Source organism: Thermobia domestica, chromosome 7 (assembly GCF_964235325.1).
Source record: "Thermobia domestica chromosome 7, izTheDome1.hap1.1, whole genome shotgun sequence".
Classification (NCBI taxonomy): Eukaryota; Metazoa; Arthropoda; class Insecta; order Zygentoma; family Lepismatidae; genus Thermobia; species Thermobia domestica.
In genome coordinates this window covers 133,724,959-133,746,819 of record NC_137460.1, presented here as the reverse complement: position 1 = coordinate 133,746,819, position 21,861 = coordinate 133,724,959, and the positions used below count along the sequence as shown (strand labels likewise).

Sequence of the window (21,861 nt, the reverse complement as noted above, 5' to 3'; positions counted from 1 at the left end):
ATTATCTGGTAATTTGGTCGGGACTAAATGATATTGCTGACAAGGAGGCAACCAATGTACTCAGGGAACTTAAACATTCTCAATACTGGAAAGATACAAATGTAATAATAATGTCAGTACCATAGAGCCACGACCTTTCTGACGATTCATGTGTTAACGATAAAATTTTGTCAACAAATAGGAAACTTAGAAAAGTAGCTACAATTATACAGTAAAGTTCACTGATCAGCAAAATTGCATTCGTTCCGGCGGGAAATTTTGTGTAACAGAAACATCTACGAAAATTCCAATCACCAGAACAAATGAAAGTGATGTAAACAAAAGCGAAAATGAGGGCACTCAAGCAACACAGAGCATTCGGAAATCGACCCGGTGTAAGACACTTTAGTGAAGATTTTTTATGCTTAACGAACCTAGCACGGAACTAGGTAAAAATCAATATAATGCTATACAAGTGTGCACGAAAAACGGTAGAAATTTGTTTACGCAGTGATATAATGGTACAGCAAAAGACAATGGAACTAATAGATAATAATGAGGTTGGTCGAATTAAACAATCTAACTTGACTTAACGTTAGAAACAAATGATATAATTCTAGCACAAAGTAATTCTGGTCTGTTTTCAAACATAAAAGGTGTTATAAATTGTGATTTTGAAAATATCTTGCTGATCCACATTGACATACAATAAATAAGAGACAAATTAATAGAAATTAAAATTTTTATTGACTCATTTCCGTGCAATAGTGTTTGCGTTAATTAACACTGGCATTGAAATGAAGAAATACTTCTATACGTACCTACAAATTATATCATGGCAGCAAGCTCTTATAGAAGTAGAATTACCCATGGAGGAGTATGGCTTCAGCATTGACAATATTGTTATTAACGTAGATAATTTCTACTATGAGGGGGAATTTGAAGTAGTTGTAATTTTATTTCCTATCGCAAAAACAATTATGGTATCAATTTATCGAAAACCAGATTCCGACGTCAATGTCTTTTTTGCACTCTGGGAAGACCTTACTAAGTACTTAAGTAAGCATGATAAATATAAAGTATTATATCTGGGGGATGTAAATACCAATATTTTAATTGATACTCCAACCAAGAGTTATTTTCCTGCTATACTTAGATCATATAACTTTTATTTTTTTAAATGATCTGCCAACAAGAAAGAGAGCTTGTTTAGATAATATTATTACAAATGTATTTAGAAACGATATATCGTGTGGTGTAGTACAGTGTTTATTATTAGATCATGATGGCCTATGGATGTTATATCCTTTGGCAAACACAATAATACTAGGGTGGTGACAAAGAGTTTTCGAGTACTTAGCTTAGATAATATCTGTAGTTTAAGACAAATTAAAATAAATTGACTGGCAGCAAATATTCTTCAGATGTAAAAATGTAGTAAAACGCGTGTGAATTTTTATGTATAATTTAACACGATCGCTAAATGAATGTTGTCCAAGAAAATTTAAATGCTATAACTCATCTGCAAACAAATTACAGCAAAATGTTAGTAACTGGTACACTCCGCAACTAGCAGGGCTTCGTAAGGTTGGCATTGCTTGGCTCAATCGGGCTGTCTTGTGGGAAAAGAAAAATACTTCAGAGCAAAAAGACTAACAGAAAGGAAATAAGTGCGGCAAAAATATGCTAAGTAGTAGTGCTAAGTACGTAAATGGCAATTCAAGCAATATCTCTAAGTCCACAGAAAACGGCGTTATAGACTTTAAAAATATACTAAGTTCATGTAGAAATCAAAGTAGTGACTAGATATTTAAATGGACAAACGTAATACCTGAAGCAATTTTGTCAGTGGTTCCTAAGTTTAAAACATCTGGTAACGTGGGTTTACAAATAGTATATTTAAAAACATTATAGACGTAATAGTGGAACCCTTTACACACTTAATAAATCGGATACTAGTAGAAGGAGTGTTCCCAGATTATTTTAAGATTGTGGTTACTATTCTCATACACAAACAAGGGAACAAAAACTGTCCCAGCAACTATAGACCAATATCTCTCGTACCAATTGTCAAAAATTACACTAGTTAACAAATTTAAACTTTTTGTTTGTTACATGAGAAAAACCACCTGATCTTAAAGGAACTTTTTGCGCTGAATTCGAATATGCACTCGGTTTCTCTCCATCACGTACAGTTTCCCGTAACAGAGGAATTTTCGGGAAATTCCCTCAAAAATTTCCCTTTTTCAGATATTTTATTCCCCTAGCTCTTGTCCCCTTACATATACTAAAATAGAAATTATACCTAAGTATACCTTGATTTATATTTAATAAACCCTAAAAGTTTCGTAAAAATCGCTTTGTTCTTTCTAGAGAAATAAATATATTTGTATGTATACTGTGTGCACTGTTTATTGCACCTGATAGTAATGCTTTCAGATCTCCTGAGTTGGGGTAAAAACGATTTGCTTTATTACTACAAACACAGACATAAAAATGAATATTTACAATAGTCAACAACACACTTGTATTGCTCTCTGTAAATTAGAAACGTGTATAAAAATAGAATATACTTCCAACGTATAGTTTTTTAAACGTACAGTTTATGTATATCTTAATACATATATATACAATTCTCCAAGTTTTTTCGTTTTGTTCATGAAATGGTTATCAATATTTGTTATCAAATGTAAGAGAATGCAAAAGAAAGAAAGAATGGAATACAGACTCATTGTTGACAACAATGAACTAATGCAGTCTGAATTTTCCACTACGGTATCGTTTCCCCCCTCCCCCGCGCATTTCTTTCTTTCTTGTGTTCTTGACACCTGGTGAGGGAGTTTTGTACATTTTTATATTGACGTGTGGTTTAACACTACTTCACTTTCAAAGTTGTCTTTGCTGCTAAGAGTGCTTTCATGTTTGATTTTAACGGCATTATACCCAACTAAGACCAGAAGTTTAGTTTGTGATCAGTACAATGGCGTCAAGAGGACGGCGTTCGTGTGTTAACTCACCAAATAGCTTTTGTTATGTGTGTGGCCAGTTTGTAGTTAAAGGACAGTGTAGATCCATTACGCCATCGGTGAAACTAGCATATTATACATATTTCGGATGTCGTGTGGGAGATCAGGACAAAACTTGGGCACCCAACATAATTTGTGCGTCGTGCTACGTCACTTTGCTTGCATGGGCCAAAGAGAAACGGAGGTTCATGAAATTTGCTGTACCAATGGTGTGGAGAGAACCCACCAACCATCTGGATGATTGTTATTTTTGTCTCACAGTAGTTAAGGGACATTCTAAAAAAAAGCAAATACACAATAAGTTATCCCAACGTTAAATCCGCAATTAGACCTATTCCGCATGGGGATGAACTTCCACTTCCCGAGCCCCCTACCAACTGTGAAGAGATATGGCCAAAAGACTCTGATGATGATCATGACCTTGATGAACCATCGACATCAACATGTACATCCAAGGATCCAACGTTCATCCCTGACTGTGTTCGCGAGCCACATTTCATCCGGCAATGTGAACTTAATGACCTAGTCCGTGATTTGCACCTGACAAAACAAGAGGCGGAACTTCTGGGATCAAGGCTCCAGCAGTGGAACTTATTGGATGCAGAAACGAACATATCAGTGTACAGGAAAAGGCATGTTCAATTTTCAAGCTATTTCTCAATGCAAGATAATGTGTGCGTATGTACGGATATAAATGGGTTGATGGCGGAGCTAGGAATTCCTTACGTTCCAGAAGAATGGAGGTTATTTATCGACGCGTCAAAGGTCAGCCTTAAAGCTGTCCTTTTACATAATGGAAATAAAAAACCTTCTATACCACTTGCGCACTCAGTGAAGATTAAGGAATCCTATGACACCATGTCAACTTTGCTAAATCTTATAAATTACAAGGACCATTGTTGGCAAATATGTTGTGATCTCAAGGTAGTTGGTATTTTATTAGGACTGTAGTGCGGTTACACGAAGTACCAATGTTTTTTATGTTTATGGGATAGCCGAGCTGATGACAAACATTATGAAGTGAAGGAATGGGAACCTAGAGTGAATTACGTACCTGGAGAATGCAACGTCAAATACGCTCCTTTGATAGATCCTAATAAGATACTACTACCGCCACTTCATATCAAGTTAGGACTTATGAAAAACTTTGTCAAAGCCATGGACACATCTGGTGAAGGTTTCAAGTATTTGCGACATAATTTCCCTAACCTGAGTGATGCTAAGATTTCAGCGGGAGTGTTTATTGGTCCCCAAATTAGGAAATTAATGCTTGATGATAGCTTTGACAGCAAGTTAAACAGTGCTGAGCTAGCTGCCTGGACAGCATTTAAGTGTGTTGTGCGCAACTTTCTGGGCAATAACAAAGCTGAGAGTTACACAGAAATCCTACAGGACATGATACAGAAATACAAAGAGTTGGGTTGTAGGATGTCTTTAAAAATCCACTTTTTGCACTCCCACCTCAGCTTCTTTCCTGCTAACCTAGGTGCTCTCAGCGACGAACAGGGGGAAAGATTCCACCAAGATATAATGGCAATGGAGAAAAGGTACCAGGGACGATGGGATTCTTCAATGATGGGGGACTATTGTTGGGGTCTTGTTAGAGAATGCAACATTTCTTACAAAAGAAGGAAGTAGTGTACGTTTTAGTAACCCAATGGAAGTTTCATATATTATGATAGTTTTGATTGTCTTTTCATGATCTTTTGGTACATTTGTATTATTGTTTATTGTAAATTGTCACACTTGTAAATTATATTGTATTATATTTTATATATGTGTTTTTGGTAATAAAGCAAAACGTTTTACCTCAACTTAAGAGATCTGAAAGCATTACTATAAGGTGCAATAAACAGTACACACAGTATACATACAAATATATTTATTTCTCTAGAAAGAATAAAGCGATTATTACGAAACTTGGAGGGTTTGTTAAATATGAATCAAAGTATACTTAGGTATAATTTCTATATTAGTATATGCAAGGGGACAAGATCTTGGGGTGTAAAATAAACGAAAAGGGAAATTTTTGAGGGATTTTTCCGAAAACCCCTCTGTTACGGGAAAATCGTACGTGATGGAGAAAAACCGAGTGCATATTCGAATTCAGCGCAAAAAGTTCCTTTAAAAACAGGTATTTCCTTTTATGTAACGAAACCTTTGTTAACTAGTGTTATTGAACATTGCATGAAAGAACACCTAACTCAGTACTTTGAAAATTACAATCTCATTAACTGTACACAATATGGGTTTCCGACAGGTATGTCCACAATCAAAGCTGTTGAAAAAGTTGTATCTGAGATAATCGATGCTTTGAAAACAGTTCATTCGCTTACGCAACATTATTAGATTTAAGTAAGGCTTTTGATACTCTTTCACATGAAATATTGATTCAGAAATTACAGTATTATGAGGTCAGAGGAACTGAGCTCTTATTGATCAGGTCCTATCTAGAAAGTAGAAAACAAGGTGTGTGTATACAATATAAAGAAACATTTTTGAAATATTAACAGGAGTGCCACAGGGAAGTGTCATTGGACATTTTCTATTTCTGCTATATATTAACGATTTACCTGACTACTTATTAGAGACCACTGTTATGCATGCCGATGACAGTACTTTCATAACGAAAGATAATAATATCAATGCAATAGACATAAAAAACAATTAAGCAAGACATAAATATACTATTTGGCTATTCCACAATAAATTACATTTTAATCACACACACACACAAAAAAAAAAACAGAGAAGTTACTTTCATCTCAGCTGCTCCACAACTGATACAGAAGAATGCTCCTCAGTTAATCTGTTAGGGATATACTTAGATACGAAATTAGCCTTATGACGCCAACCTGGGGTCCGTGCGGACCCCAGGCTTCATTATATTCATATATTTTCTCTGTTTGTTTCATATTCTTATCTACGACTCAGGACATCTCTTTTTAAGATGTTTTCAATTCATTCATAACAATTTACTTGTTGTACACTTTTGTATTTAGAAATTATAAGAATATTTAAGAACCAAACGTATTTAGCACACCTGGGTCCGTACGGACCCCATGGTTTTCCATGCTTTCATATGCGCAGATAGATATATAAAGCTTCCTAATTGGTAATTCCTAGAAACGGCAACATAAATAAAAGTAAATATTTATTCCTCTGACAAGTGAGTTGTGTTGTTTTAAAAATTGTCAGAAGATGGCAGCACGATCTTTGTTATTATTATTCTATTACAATTTTGATATCTTACTGCATGTTCCCACACAGCAATGAAATATTTTCAAAACGTTTCTAAAACGTACCATCATTTTCCTTCAGAAAATGTATCCTACTTCCCTTAAGGAAATATATTCCATATGTTGTTGAAAACATTTTCCAAATAATACTGAAAATATTTTCGCAATATACTTAAAAACGTTGTAGAAATATTTTATACGCCGTTAGAAAAGTTTTCCAAAGAATGTTTTCTGTACCATTTCCACACATTACTGAAAATGTATTTGAAACGTTTTATACAATGTTAACGGAATGGTTTTTAAAATGTTTCGCATGGAATATTTTAAAATCATTTGCCAATAACACTGAAAATCATTTGTCTAGAATAAAGAATTTTTTTCTAAATATTTTTACAATGTATTGGGTACTTAGTTGAAATGTTTTGTGAAGATTTCTAATCTATTTTTAACAAAAATTAATGTTCTGTAAAATAATAATTTTAAAATATTTTCCACTCATACCAAAAAATATTTTCTATACATGACAAAAAATATTTAGTGAATATTTTCTGTACATCACAGAAAATATTTAGAGAACATTTTCTGTGCATGACAGAAAATATTTAGAGAATATTTTCTGTACATGACAAAATATTTAGAAAACATTTTCTGTACATGACAAAATATTTAGAGAATATTTTCTGTACAAGACAGAAAATATTTAGAGAATATTAGGTAGACATATAAAAAACATTTTCAAATTAGTTTCCTTGGTGTTTTGTAACAGTAGAAAATGTTTAGAAAATATTAAACTAGTTTCAGATATGAATTTGTGCTAAGATAGAAAAAATATTTAAGATTCATTTTTCAAATAGCAAATGCTGTTTTTGATTTGTTGTTGTATGTAGTTTCAGAAGGTACTTAAAATACTTTCTAATGAATTCTGGTTTTCACATAGAATATTTTAAAATTCTTTCTGAATATTTTTTCGTCATTACCACGATAACACCTACAGTTTGAAATACATTTCTTTCTTCAATACTGAAGGAAATGCATACTGAACAGTTTTCCAACTCTTGTAAGTTAAAATATCTGGATTTCATTTTTACGAATTGATGGGGTGGTAGAAGTCTGTGTATGATGGAACCGGTTTAGAACACACGGAAACTTCTATCATCACATAAATTTGTGGAAATAAATTCTAGTGTTCTAACTTATAGGTTGAACAAAGAAATGTATTTCAAACTGTAGATGTTATGGTGGTAATGAAGGAAAAATATTCAGAAAGAATTTAAAATATTTCTCTGCGAAAAGCAGAATATGTTAAAAAATATTTTAAATACGTTCTGAAACTACATACAATAACAAATCAAAAACATATCAATTTTTGAAAAATAAATCGTAAATATTTTCTTTGTTAGCACAAATTCGTCTGAAACAAGTTTAATATTTTCTTAACATTTGCTACTGCTACAAAACACCAAGAAAAGTAATTTGAAAATGTTTTTGATATGTCTACTTTATATTCTCTGAATATTTTCTATCATGTACAGAAAATATTTTTAAATATTTTGTCATGTATCCGGGATCCCGTAATATCACAAGGCGACATCACAGGGGGCACTGTGCAGTATAAATGGAGAAAAATAAATTATCTCGGACACACTACATTATATCAATGCCAATATTCATTGAAAAATGATATGGAGGATCAATAACAATCGGAACAAATCACATGCATTTTGTGAAAAGTATTCTTAATGGAACTCCTAAAAAAATGCTATAGTACAGTTTCTTACAAAAGTATTAAAAATATACGAAACTTACAAACACGTGTATATAGTGAGTTTTTCTTATAAAGAATCACTGTAAAAGGTGATCATATCATCATGAAACCATTTTATTGCACCATCACTCTTAACACAAGGACGACGTGGACCACTCAGATGTTCACAGTCGAGGTGTCTTAATTGTGCTCTTCGTTGTACGTTTTACACAACACTAAAACAGCTATTGTAGTGCGTAGAATAAATGACAGAGCACAAGAAAGACATCCCAGGTATCAACATGTAAGTGGTTCATGTCGTTCTTGTGTTAAAAGTCATGATGAAATAACTCGGGTATAAAGAAATCAGCTCTACTAAGTTAAAGTACATAATTACAAAAGGAAAGAAACTGCAAGAATGGACTAAGATTTGAACCTGTAATTTCAACTTACCGTGTCGATGCATTAACCACTAGGCTACTCACTGTTTCCGAATAGTCATTCATTCTACCACTCCTGAAGTCAGTGCTCAAGCAACCAGTGAAGTACTTCGCCAACCAGTGTCTATACTACAGAACCCCACTGGTGGTAAGATTTATACATGATAAATGGGGAAAATAACTTATTTTATATCATGTAAATATTGTAAATGCGATATACAATCGATTATTTCCTTGAGTTATCGTATATAATAGAGAAATTATCCTTAAAATGATCTAAATTCCACCATCCTATATTACTTATGATTACATTACAAACCGAAAGCCAAATAAAGGAATGAACCTTTAAAAGAGAATACATAAAATAAAATCGTGTAGATTTATTGAGAATAATTACAGTAATAATTACTTAATTTTACATTAAGTATACATTTGTAGTACACAATATATTTAATGTGAATACATAAACAAAAAGTCTATATTAATTTAAGTCTACTAATTGCATACCGTACATTATAATAGTTTGAAAAGTATATACACCTCATCAGTGTATCAATTTTAACAAGTGTTATATAACATTTAAAAAAAACACTTACTTTGTAAGAAAAGCTCGAACAGAGTTGCACCTTACAAACTCTTCCCCACACCCTAGTATTGTAGCTCAGAAGATGACTATGCCAATCACCGAAAACCAAGCAGCAGAATCATGCGTTTACTTACGTCTCCCCTCCCCTCAACACATACAAAATAAGTTAAACTATTTCTTGAAAAGTCCTCTGTCACCTTCATCTAAGAATATATTTAACGATACGAAGTAGGTATATTATACATTACTTTAGAATCTGAAGTGTGATTTAACTGCCATAAATTAAAACTCAGCATAATATGCACGCAAATTAGCTTAAATGAGTACCATACACATCACACGAAGCGAGCTACGCCAATAAAAAAAATCACAGTCAAATAAGAATTAATTAGATCTTCAGTCTAGATTTTTAAATTGGTGTTATGTTGACGCTATGAATTTTGGGCTTCCTACACTAAATGTCTCTATGCCAAACTCTCTCTATATAAAACGTTTTTCGTCGAATCTGCAAATTGAGCAAGCCGCGCGCTAATGATGGGAGGCTGATGATAGTTCATCACCCAGGAAGACACTTTGAAATGCTAGGTGAGTCACAACACTTTCTTCCTTTTTCTGGGATTCATCCTTACTTACGGTCAAATTTGGTACCGTCTATGTAGTACCTGTGTGCGGCGTACCTTGAAATCATCTCGGTTGATAGCCTCCAAACACAGGGGACTCCTAAAATAAAGCAATTGTTGTAAAATTACTATTTGTAGAATGTGTGGCAAAATTTAAAAACGAAAGATATCTCACAAGGAAGGGTCACGCAATGGCTCCGCTGAGATCCGAACGAGACAATTATGTTTGCATTTGATATGTTATAACTAGATGAATCCCAAAGTTATACGTGCCACCGGGCGGAATATCGTGAGTTACAACATATTTTGTAATGTAAGAACTACAAAAAATTACCTGGCAGAATAGTTTGAACCGAGTCACTTGTTCGGAAACGGTTGGGTATGTGGAAAACTCGGACAATACGTATTCCATCATTTCCAAATACACACTTTTTTCGGATAAAAAAGTTTGCCCCAGGGTCCCAGACGGGGTCCAACTCAAAATTTTCAAATGGCAAGGGGTGTTAAGTAGCACATCGTTTGAAAGCTGTTGTAAAATGAAAGAAAATGCAGCAAGTCTCGACTCTCCACGACAGCCCTGTGCAAAATGGCGGAGGGTCAAAGTGTAAACAAAAACTTAATTGAAAAGTCCATGGTCACCCCTATAAATCTTAAACAGTAAGACAAATGTGAAAACAGGAAAGGAAGTGTGGCACTATTTTCAAAGTACAACAATATAAGTGAAAACGTCTTGTCCCAGGGTCCCAGGTGGGGTCCAACTAAAAAGTTTCAAACGGTAAGAGAGGCAGAACATCGTTTGAAAGCTCTTGTTAAGTGAAAGAAGATGGAGGACATCTCGACTTTCTACGACAACCCTGTCCAAAATTGCGGCGGGTCAAAATGTAAATAAAAGCTTAATTGAAAATCTATGGCCACATTGAATCCAAGATGGTTGCTTAAAACCTATATCGAAAGGATAAGCATACCAAACTGCTGAAGCTAGGGAAGCTAAATTTGGTATTAATGTTGATTAGTACAGTAGGTGACGAAAATATGCGAAATGTTTAAAAACGCGACATCTTGAGTTCAAAATGCCGCACTATGTATCGAACGCATGTCCAGCTCACACTAGTGTTGGAGAAGCGAAATGTGGTATTTGCGTTTATGGTTAACAGTAGGTATCCACAAAATATTAAAGAGTATAATCTGTAATCCAATATGGCTGTCAGCGTAAAAAATGGGTTCGTATATAAATGTTATTTCTTGGAATACTGTGACCAAACCAACAAAGTTTGACGCAGCTCGATGTACTAAAATGACTTACACATGATTTAGTACTACTCGCCAATCTTGTAATTTTTTTTTTTTTTGTATATTTGGTATTGCTTGAAGTATTGCGATCAAACCAACGTATGCCATGCAAATGTAACCATCACGAATACGTTGCAATAGAGCCCCAACCTACTGGTCCAGCAAGTCCTTTATGCATGAACTATGTATGACAAAATTAGAAAAAATACTCGAAGGTATTCAACTTTTGTTTAGCAGTATGAGTAGGAAGTCAGAGTTGTGTGTTCATCGCTATTCGTTATATTCAAGTAAATGATGTCGAGAAAACCGTGACGAACGTGCATTAAGAACAAAACGTATGTGTTGTTACCGAATTAAATAATAGTTGCAGTGAATCAAAATTCAATTCTTCTTTACTCTTCCTATTGTTTCTAAATACATAATAGAGAAAAATACGTACTGTTATGAATGACATAGATTTTAAGCGGCCATCTTGGATTCAAGGTGGCCATAGTTTTTTAATTAAGCTTTTGTTTACATTTTGACCCACCATAATTTTGGACAGTGTTGTCGTAAAAAGTCGAGACTTGCTCCATCTACTTTTATTTAACAAGATCTTGCAAACGATGAGATACTTTACCCCTCTTGCCATTTGAAACTTTTTAGTTGGACCCCACCTGGAACCCTGGAACAAGAGGTTTTAACTTAAATTGTTGTACTTTGAAAATAATGCCACACTCCCTTTCCTATTTTCACATTTGTCTCACCGTTTAAGATTTATCGGGGTGACCATGGACTTTTCAATTACGTTTTTGTTTACACTTTGATCCTCCGCCATTTTTCACAGGGTCGTCGTAGAGAGTCGAGACTTGCTGCATTTTCTTTCACTTTACAACAGCTTTCAAACGATGTGCTACTTAACACCCCTTGCCATTTGAAAATTTTGAGTTGGACCCCGTCTGGGACCTTGGGGCAAACTTTTTTATCCGAAAAAAGTGTGTACTTGGAAATGATGGGATACGTATTGTCCGAGTTTTCCACTTACAAAACCGTTTCCGAACAAATGACTCGGTTCAAACTATTCTGCCAGGTAATTTTTTGTAGTTTTTACATTACAAAATATGTTGTAACTCACGATATTCCGCCCGGTGGCACGTATAACTTTGGGATTCATCTAGTTATAACATATCAAATGCAAACATAATTGTCTCGTTCGGATCTCAGCGGAGCCACTGCGTGACTCTTCCTTCTCAGAATCAAGGTTAAGTCAAACGAAGCGTTTTATGCGTTTTTAAATATATATATATATATATATATATATATATATATATATATATATATATATATATATATATATATATATCTTACCTCAGGCTATCCAAAACACTAAAACATTGTTTCCTATACTTTTGGAAGTTATATACTAAATATCTTAATAACTGTCACTCAAATTTGGTACGCTGAATAAAGTTATAGTGTAGATATAGAATTGAAACTATGATCCAAACTTAAAATAATGACATTACAGAACACAATAAACTTAACTTAGGATGAAAATGGAAACTGTAGATGCATGAGTATTACTGAACGAAGGAAGAAAAGTAACTCAGCTGGGTTACGAGTTTGACAGAGTTCATACACAGAAATCATTCGGTGGTTTATATTTCCAGCTTCGACTTAAGAGATAAAGAAGATAAACTCACTTTAAAAAGTTAAAAAGAAAAAAACTTTTAAAAGATTTAATTTATTCTGAATTTTTGTTCAGTATTTGTAAATAAATAATGTAGAAAACCGACACAGAGCTTGCCCGCTGGACTCTGGCGCCCTAATCCCAACTCCGCTATTAGCATGCCTGCCATAAAATAATAAAGATATAAACTTTTTTAAAAAAGTGCAGATTAAGGGTAGCTTAATATTTACATTTTTTTAACGATAGTTACAGTATGGCGCTAAATTTGTCGTACAAAAGCAGAGGACTGTTTCCTAAGAGTAAAACAAACAAAAAAGTTCCAATAAACTTAGGGCGAAAAGCCTTTCGTTCACGTGTTATAGGCTGGCGAAAACATGAAAAAAATAAATTCTAAAGGTCCACAGCTCCAAAACTATGGGACCTACCAAAGTCGGGTCAAGACTTCACTTAGGAACTAGTATGTGCTCTATCTAAAAATACATGTTTTAGAATCCTAAGGAATCACCCCTCTGCTTTCGTACACCGAATTTAGCACCATACTGTATAAATTAATAAGGTAGAACTATATGTGGTCCTTCTCACTATGCTCACTTATATATATATCTTAAAGGCTAGTGATAAATAACACCAGCCCTCTGCTTCTATACCACCCTGTGATACCGGAGCAGGACATTTGGACGCAAAGCCGTATACCTAAATAGGTTAATCTACTTAAACGGGTTATAATGCATTTCAAAAATAGAAACCGGATGATTACGTACTAAAAGCCTTAAAAATAGGCACTAATATCACTAAAACTCAAAAAAAAAAAAAAAAAAAATGCACAACCTAAAATTAAGAAGTTCGGAAAGGTTAAATTTGATGCAAATTTTCTTTAAAATGCCATCTTCAAAACTCTAAATTTTCGTTACGTTATAGTCCTATGGCAAACAGTCACTAAAAGTCTCAGTTGAAAGGGTTGCAACAAATGCTTAATTTAGTTCTATTTTTGTATAATGCAGAAAAAATAGGTCTAATTATTTTGTTTTTAGAATGATATATCCTAATTTCCGGAAAATCGGAGACAATGACTTGCAGAACTTTTTTTTCAGCATGAATCTATATTGGGCTAAAATAAAATTTGCTGTAGGCATCCTACAACACCCCAAAGTAAACTTCTGTGAAGTTATCTTTACAATATCTCTAACGTAAAGGATATTCATAACTTCATACCAATTCATAAGACTGCATTACTGCTTATTACTACGTATTTGCAACACAGATAATTGGAAAGGAAACAACAGTGAAACAAGAAGTAAACAGTGAAATCTAATATACCTATTGAATAATTTACTTTGTCTTATGTTACAATTACCATGACATTAACATTCCATGACGGAATTATGGGCCAAATCCAGCATTATTCTGCAATGTCAACAGTTTCAAAATTCTGTACGGCGAATTCTTTCATCAGCTTGAATATATTTTCTTCTTTCAGTTCAGTTGATTTTGAGTTTAACGTCCCGTAAACAGCGAGGCTATACAAAACGTGAACCTACTGACTAACGTGGAATCCGAACCACGACGTGAGCTCTCGTCGGGAATTTTCTCCTTTTCTTGGGCGGATCGTCTTCTCGAAGCATTGCCTCGTGTCCTGCTTCTCTTTTTTCCTTCGAAATGCATCAATAAAGCGCCAAATCAACCAATGTCGTTCCTTTACGTTCGATATATTATAAAGAACAAAAGTTTGTTTATTTTGGGGTGTCATTGGCTGCCTACAGTAAATTTTATTTGACCCATTCTTCCTATTTAAATGTATAGTTAGTGCCTATTTCTATGAAAGTTTATTAATATCATAGTCTCAACTTTCTATTAATACAATAGTCTCAACTATATGATTTAATGGGCATATCGACCCATAATAATAAAACATTCAATAAATACTCATTTCCTGAACTACCCAATACATAGCATAAAGAACACCATTTTCATTCCAAAACCAGCTCGTATTCATTTTTTCTGATCTCTTGGAACAGGTCAATACTTAATAAACATTTTTTATGTTTTGTACCACGTGTTTTAATAATCTATTATAGAAAAAGAAAATGCAAAAAATTAAAATATGTACAGTATTTTACAAATTTTAAGTCACATCTTTATAGTAACTAAAAATTAATGAGAAACTTAAGTTGTTTATAACTTAAATTAGATGTCCTTATTAGATATCTGGTGCCTTCCATTTCAATTCAGGCAAAAAAAATAAATAAAAAATAAAATTGTACCATCACCATCTCAGATATTGTTCAAACTTTTATTTATAGGAACTAGACATGTTTTAACTTTGGAACTTTTTTTTTTTTTGTCGGAAAAAAATCCCGCCAAGTAATGGGCCATCAAGGACGGGGAGTACAATTCATGAATTGTATAAAACATGGAAAATGGTCAAATTCGGAGCCTCACAATTCAGCTATGGAGACATGTAGAGTTATAATTCTTGTTGTGGTATGTACATAGGGATATGAATAAACTATATTTTATTACAGTTTGGTTTGCGCATGTGTATCTTTTTGTACATAAATTAACAAATAACTTAAGTTTATGTGAAAAGTCGAAATTTGTGCTTTTTTTGAGCACTTCCGGTTCGAATTTTAAATTCCGTTTTCACGGTTGGTAAGACCTAGTTACCCGCTTCCCCCCCCCCCCCCAAAAAAAAAGTATCGCTTCTGTGTGCAACTGTTTTATCGCAAAAAATTCGAGAAATCGTCAAATTTTCAAAAATCGCCATTTTCTCAAAAACATTATAATTTAAAATTCTTAAATTTTGTCAGATGGTTCAACTGTATATGAATAATAAATACACCAAACAGCATTCTCGACCAATGCCTCATGAACGAACTACAGCCTTTTGAAGTTAGCGAACTTTCGTTAACTTTGAAGTCACAGTTGGCACCAGTGAAAACAATGAAAGTGCAACAAAGAAAGTGTAAAAAAATGCTACCGCAAAGCATCGTGTAAAATTTCAAGATACAAATTCTATTTTACTGCATGTGGACTTCGCTTAAACTGGACTGTTATTCTGCAAAGGGAAGTTCAGAGTGATCACTGGAGAAACGAGCAAATCTCCTATTTTACGGGAGTGATGTATTATTATGAAACAACTGAGAGTTTTGCTGTAATAAGCGACGACAAAACACACGATTCGGCTCGTACTCATAGCCATGAATAAGATTCTAAAAATACTCGAAGAAAAGCGAAAATAAAAGTTATAGAAAAAGGTTCGAATACGTGAAAATAAGTGTCTACAATTTACCAAACCGTTTCAGTGATTTCTGATGGTGCTGCATTCCACTTTAAAAATTGCTTTCAGATGTCCAAAACGCAGACAGGTCCGATAAAGCAGTGGCTTTTCAGTGAAACCGGCCGTGGTAAGGGTCTCTGCGACGTATTGAGGAGAGGGGGGTATAAGAATATGGCAACATGGCAAAACGAAAAAGAGATTCACAGTATTAAACCTGCAGAAGAAAAATGAAAATGAAATAAAACCTTTGTTTTACGTCCCACAATTATGCCGGTTAGGCTAAAGGAGACGGTGATGATGACCAATGAATGAAATGGTGGAATGAAGAAAGTGGGAGGAAACGGGAGAACCCCTAGAAAACCCACGCACACGGTGTTTGTCCACCAGAAAGTTCACTTGGCGGTGGCTGGGATCGAACCCAGGACCCCAAGCACCAGAGGTGAACGCTCTAACACTGAGCCACCGCGGCCCCTAAACCTGCAGAAGAATTCGTGAGTATAGTGCAAGTACCAACTCCGGGTATTACTCTCGTCTTGTCGCCAAGAACCGAATTCGGCAATTCAACAAAAAAGTGGGAAAGTGTGCGGTATTTACCGAAGTCATCTTTGGCTTTTATTGCAGTAACGGGTCATCATGGACTAACTTCACGCTTTTCCCAAAATCGAGCTTCTGCAATTCAAAGTGTAGATTTAAGAAATCTGCAAAAATGAACTTTTGTTACATACAAATATGACAACCAGTGATGGATAGCAGAAATATTATCAATAAATCATAAATTACATGAAATTGAAGTGTTCTTTGTGTTTCCAGGAGGCGCGGTGGCTCAGTGGTAGAGCGTTCACCTCCGGTGCTTGGGGTACTTGATTCGATCCCAGCTCGCGCCGTGTGGACTTTGTGGTGGACAAACACCGTGCTCGTGGGTTTTTTAGAGGTTCTCCCGTTTCCTCCCACTTTCTTCATTCCACCATTTCACTCATTTCTCATAATCACCGTCTCCTTTAGCCTAATCGGCATAAACGTGGGACGTAAAACTCCAATATTTCATTTTATTTTTTTTCTTTGTTTCCACATGGTTCTTCAACAGGGTACAGGCTTCCAGAAGAGAATAAGAGAAGTGAATATAAGTGTTTTGTGACTATCGACAACGTGCTACGAGTTGTGTGACTATCGACAACACCTATTGGAGCATCTGAAATGGTTGCATGCTATTAGCGAAGAAGACACTAAGCAAGCAAATAATTACTGCAGTGTGGAAAAAATCAGTGAAACTTTGTTTCCGAAAACCATTTTAAGTAAGTTTAAAATTTGTTTCTTAATCGTAATTTTCATCTGAGGTTACACCGTTTTAAGAAAACGGAGGAGGAGTAGGGGAGGCTCATCATATTTCAGAGAGCCTTTTTGATCAAAATAATAAAAAGGAGCCAGGAAAAACTTGTATCCTTTATTTAATGAATGTGAACCACAAACATCATCAAATTGTTGCACTTTCATTGTTTTCAGTGTTGCCAACGGTGATATTAAAGTTAATGAAACTTCGCTAACTTCAAGAGGCTGTAGTTCGTTCATGAAGCATTGGTCGAGAATGCTATTTGGTGTGTTTATTATTCATGTAAAGTTGAACAATTTGACAACATTTCAGGATTTTAAATTATGGTAATTTCGAAAAAGGTGATTTTTGAAAATTTGACGGTTTCTCGAATTTTTTGCGACAAAACGGTTGCACACAGAAGCAATACAATTTTTTTTTTCGAGAAGCGGGTAACTAGGTCTTACCAACCGTAAAATAGAATTTTAAAATTCGAACTGCAAGTGCTCGAAAAAAATCGCAAACTTCGACTTTTCAGATAAACTGACGTTCATTTGTTAACTTATGTACCAACAGATATGCATGCGCAAACCAAACTATAATAAAATATATTTTATTTACATCCCTATGTACACTCATGTCCAAAATGATTGTCGCATATCTATAACCATCTCCTTGTAAGAATATAATTTGATAATGATTTTGCAGGGTACTATTGATACTGATACTACATGTATAATCGGGAAATGTATCGTCGTAGTAAATTTCAGAGGAAAAGCATTACAAACACGAAAATTAGAATGAGTAAAACAAAATGTTGCTAAATGGACAAGAAAGTTTCATTGTTCTTATTTACTGCTCCTTTGACATGAAATTTGCCACATACATGTCTTTCCCGATTATACACATACTAACATTATAAGAAATACCGGAAGAATTCGTTATCAAATTATATTCCTAAAACAACATATTTATAGACATGCGACAATAATTTTGGTCACGAGTGTACATACCACAACAAGAATTATAACTATATGTTTCCATAGCTGAATGGTGAGGCTACGAAGTTTACGATTTTCCATGTGCTCTAAAATTCGTAAATTGTACTTCCCGTTTTGATGGCCCATTACTTGGCGGGAAAATCTTTTCCGACAACACAAAAAATACGGGTCATTGAAAAAACACGTCTAGTTGCTATAAAAAAAGTTTCAAAAATATCTGAGATGGTGATGGTACTTTTTTTTTTTTTGGGGGGCTGATTTGAAATGGAAGGCATCAAACAATTATGTTATTTATATGTTGATTCAGTTTGCAATAGCAATCTACATGTAAATATATATCGGAACCTTACACCTAATATAATATTTATCATAGGTAGAAATACGTAATACGTAATGCATAGTACTCCGTAACGAAGGTATTATGAACTCAAGGCATTATGTAAAGTGATTATGCAGAACCACAGGAGTGAAGTAAAGCTATATTAGATGTAAGGCATAGTTGTATGGGATATAAATTTTTTGCACTACCCTCGGTTACGTGCATATCCACCGTCGCTGACATGCCCGCTCCATACGGAATGACAGTGTGAATATAAGTAATTACTGTCAGTGCACACTGCACAGCATATTGAAATGAATCTTGAGTAACAGTGAAAGCATTGTATGTGTTAGTGGGGTTAAGTTCCAAAGTTGGTCGTCCGTATCTAGTAAAATTTTGAAAATTTACCGGCAAGAAATAAATTTGCTTGTTCGTGTGCTTCATAATGTATAAGGAAAGCGAAAGTTGTGTTTATTTTCTTATATAAACGGTTTTAAACATGGAACTATTTGGCAAGCGGAGGGAACTACTTGGCGCAAGGTTACTTCATGGTAGGATTATGGGAATGTAATCAGCACTTGTTTTTGAAAACATTGCTGGTGCTAATCAGGAAAAGCCATTAAAAGTAAGTAAAAGTCATGGCTTAAAAAACCTAAAAATAAATTGTAGAGAATGTGGTAAGCAAATAACTATAAAGAAACGTGGAGAAAGTTATATTGTTTACTGCAACGGTAAGTGACAGCAATTGAACAAGGCAGCAATTTTCTAGAACACAGGCCCCTCTTCCCATTTAGCTGTAATAAAAACAGAAAACAACATGCCCTGCGGGGCACTAACCCGTCTCCACTCGCTAACGGTCACTCGGCATTATTATGTGCATTAAATGTAAAACTTTGGTAAAGAAAGGAACCAATTATTACACTTTTAGCCAAAGCCTAGGTGGACGACCAACTTCGGAATAACTGCCTGTTAGTGTGCTATTCCACTATCATCGTTTATGCGCATAACCCACGTCGCTGACGCGCCTGCTCCCAACGGACGCACCCTTGTCACTCGGGTTTTCGTGCTGCACTCCTGGCCTGTCTCAGTTAGATAGCACTTGTGCTTTTCAGTGGCCACCTAGCACAAACTGGTTTGTGTTTTATGCACGAGTTAATTTACAACGCTCGCTCCAGCAGGTATACTCACTCAGAAAGGAGAAATTACACATTAATAATTTTATGAAAATGGATCAAAACTTACCTAACCTTAAGCTAACCCCTACCCTACCCTACTTATTTATATCTTACTGTACTTTACCTTACCCTACTCTACTATATTTTTTCAAAGGGCCCTACTTATCGATGGGCAGTTGGAGCGTGTCTTGTAGTGCTTTCGTGGTAACCGCTACTATTTTCACTTTAAAATAAATTAACTAAATAAAATTAGAGATTACAGAATCAATCTACTTTCTAAGAAACTTTTCTCCATGAGTAAAAGAAACCGTTTTTGCTATTTCAAACATATTTGTCAATAATTACGTATATTCCTAAAATCATCACTTGAGGAAAAAAAAGGAAATATAAATTGAATAAAAAGTTGGGGTTCATGTATTAACTAAATCTTCATATTTTAAACACAAAACAAAGAAAAATATACATACCTTCCGCACCAAGTTCCTTGCGTCGTCTGCTTTCACGCAAAACAAAATTTATTTCTTTCGTAGCGCTCAATTCCTCTACCAGCGTTGCCAGACTCACAGCTCGGAATTATTCCAAAACCTGATCGAAATTATGCTAGATTCGGTCAAATTATGCTAGACCCTCATAATTACTAATTCAGGAGTTAAAAAAAAAACGAAGCTGAGATACGATAACGTAACTTAAAACATGCAGAGCGCAAGAATGCGTGGATAGAACTCAATACTTCACGCACCAAAGCTTTAACTCAACTAAACTAGTGCAGTCGTTGACAGACTCAATGGCGTATATATCGTATAAATGAATGCAAAGTGTTTGTTTACATATTTTGGAAGAAAATTACCTCGCAGCATAAGCAGAGTTGGGAATTCTCTGCCTGGGGTTAGGGGGCAGATTTTTGGTCGGTCTCGGACCTTTAATTTCAGGAATAAAGATGGTAATGAGGTCAGAAATAAAGATGGTGAAGTTGTCAAAAAATTGAGGGGAGAATGGCCCCCATAGCTCCGCCCATGCCTCGCAATTAAAGGATGAGAAAACCCTGGGTGGAGCCACAAAAAAAAAAGCCGTTTCTAATTTACTTCGGAAAATAAGACTGCCTGTATGGTTTACCGACTATATGAATCAATGGAAGAGGATGCATTCTTTGTTTTTCTTCCCAAGACCAATTTCTTTCTCATCTCCAGGTTTTACGGCTTTTTGATAAACTTGCTGAAATTATGCTAGATTTGGGCAGGATGCTAAAAGCTAGAAGCTAGATAGTAAAGAATTACAAATTATGCTAGATCTAGCATCATTATGCTAGATCTGGCAACGCTACCTCTACAGACAACTCTCCTTCGCACGTATGCGGACGAACAATCCCAAGGTTGGGATCATTCGCATCTTTTCATCGGTTTTCGCAATTTGCTGGTCGGAACTATTCGAGGCCTCTCTAATTTATTTACACGTGCTGGGAAATTCGCATTCGCAATCGCATTCGGAAGTAGCGTACATAGAGGCGCGGCGCGGCGTATTAATAGAGGCGCGGCTTAAAAGACGTCCACATGTCGTATCTCCGTTATATTTGTTACCATTATTTAACGTAACAAATGACGCCATATTTCTTCGCTTGACGTCTTTTGGAATTTAAGGACCAACATTTGACGTCGTTATGACATAAGTGTGCTACTTGAGCCGGGTTCGATTCCCAGCGGGAGCTCATTTAGTTCGGATTCCACGTTAATCAGTAGGTCCACGCCTTGCTGCTAAAAGGGACGATAAACTCAATATCAACTCAACAATATATATATATATATATATATATATATATATATATATATATATATATATATATATATATATATATATATATGTGTGTGTGTGTGTGTGTGTGTGTGTGTGTGTGTGTGTTTGTGAATTTGTTCGCGTTTGTATGGTTAGCATATACGCCTTGAGGACGGGAGACCATGGTTCGATTTCCGCTGGGAGCTCATGTAGTTGTTATACCACTTTAAACTGTAGACCCATGTCTCAAATGCGCACACATATAAAGGCTTTTCAGGCTATGCCTTTGGTACACTTATGTTCTTACTTGGGAGCCGTCGAAAATTTCGGAATACAGAGTCCCGTAGACCGAAAAGTAAGAAGCATGGGTACAGTAAAAAACTGCCATGGAAAAAGCTTTTTAGGCTATGTTAATCCTTCTAT

General features: G+C 35.0%; 1 protein-coding gene across 1 annotated transcript in view; it reads right to left on the bottom strand.

The window, feature by feature from the left end:
* LOC145689343 (uncharacterized) overlaps positions 1–21,861 on the bottom strand; it is a 380,527-nt gene that overhangs the window by 282,206 nt on the left and 76,460 nt on the right. The gene's annotated exons all lie outside the window — the stretch shown is intronic.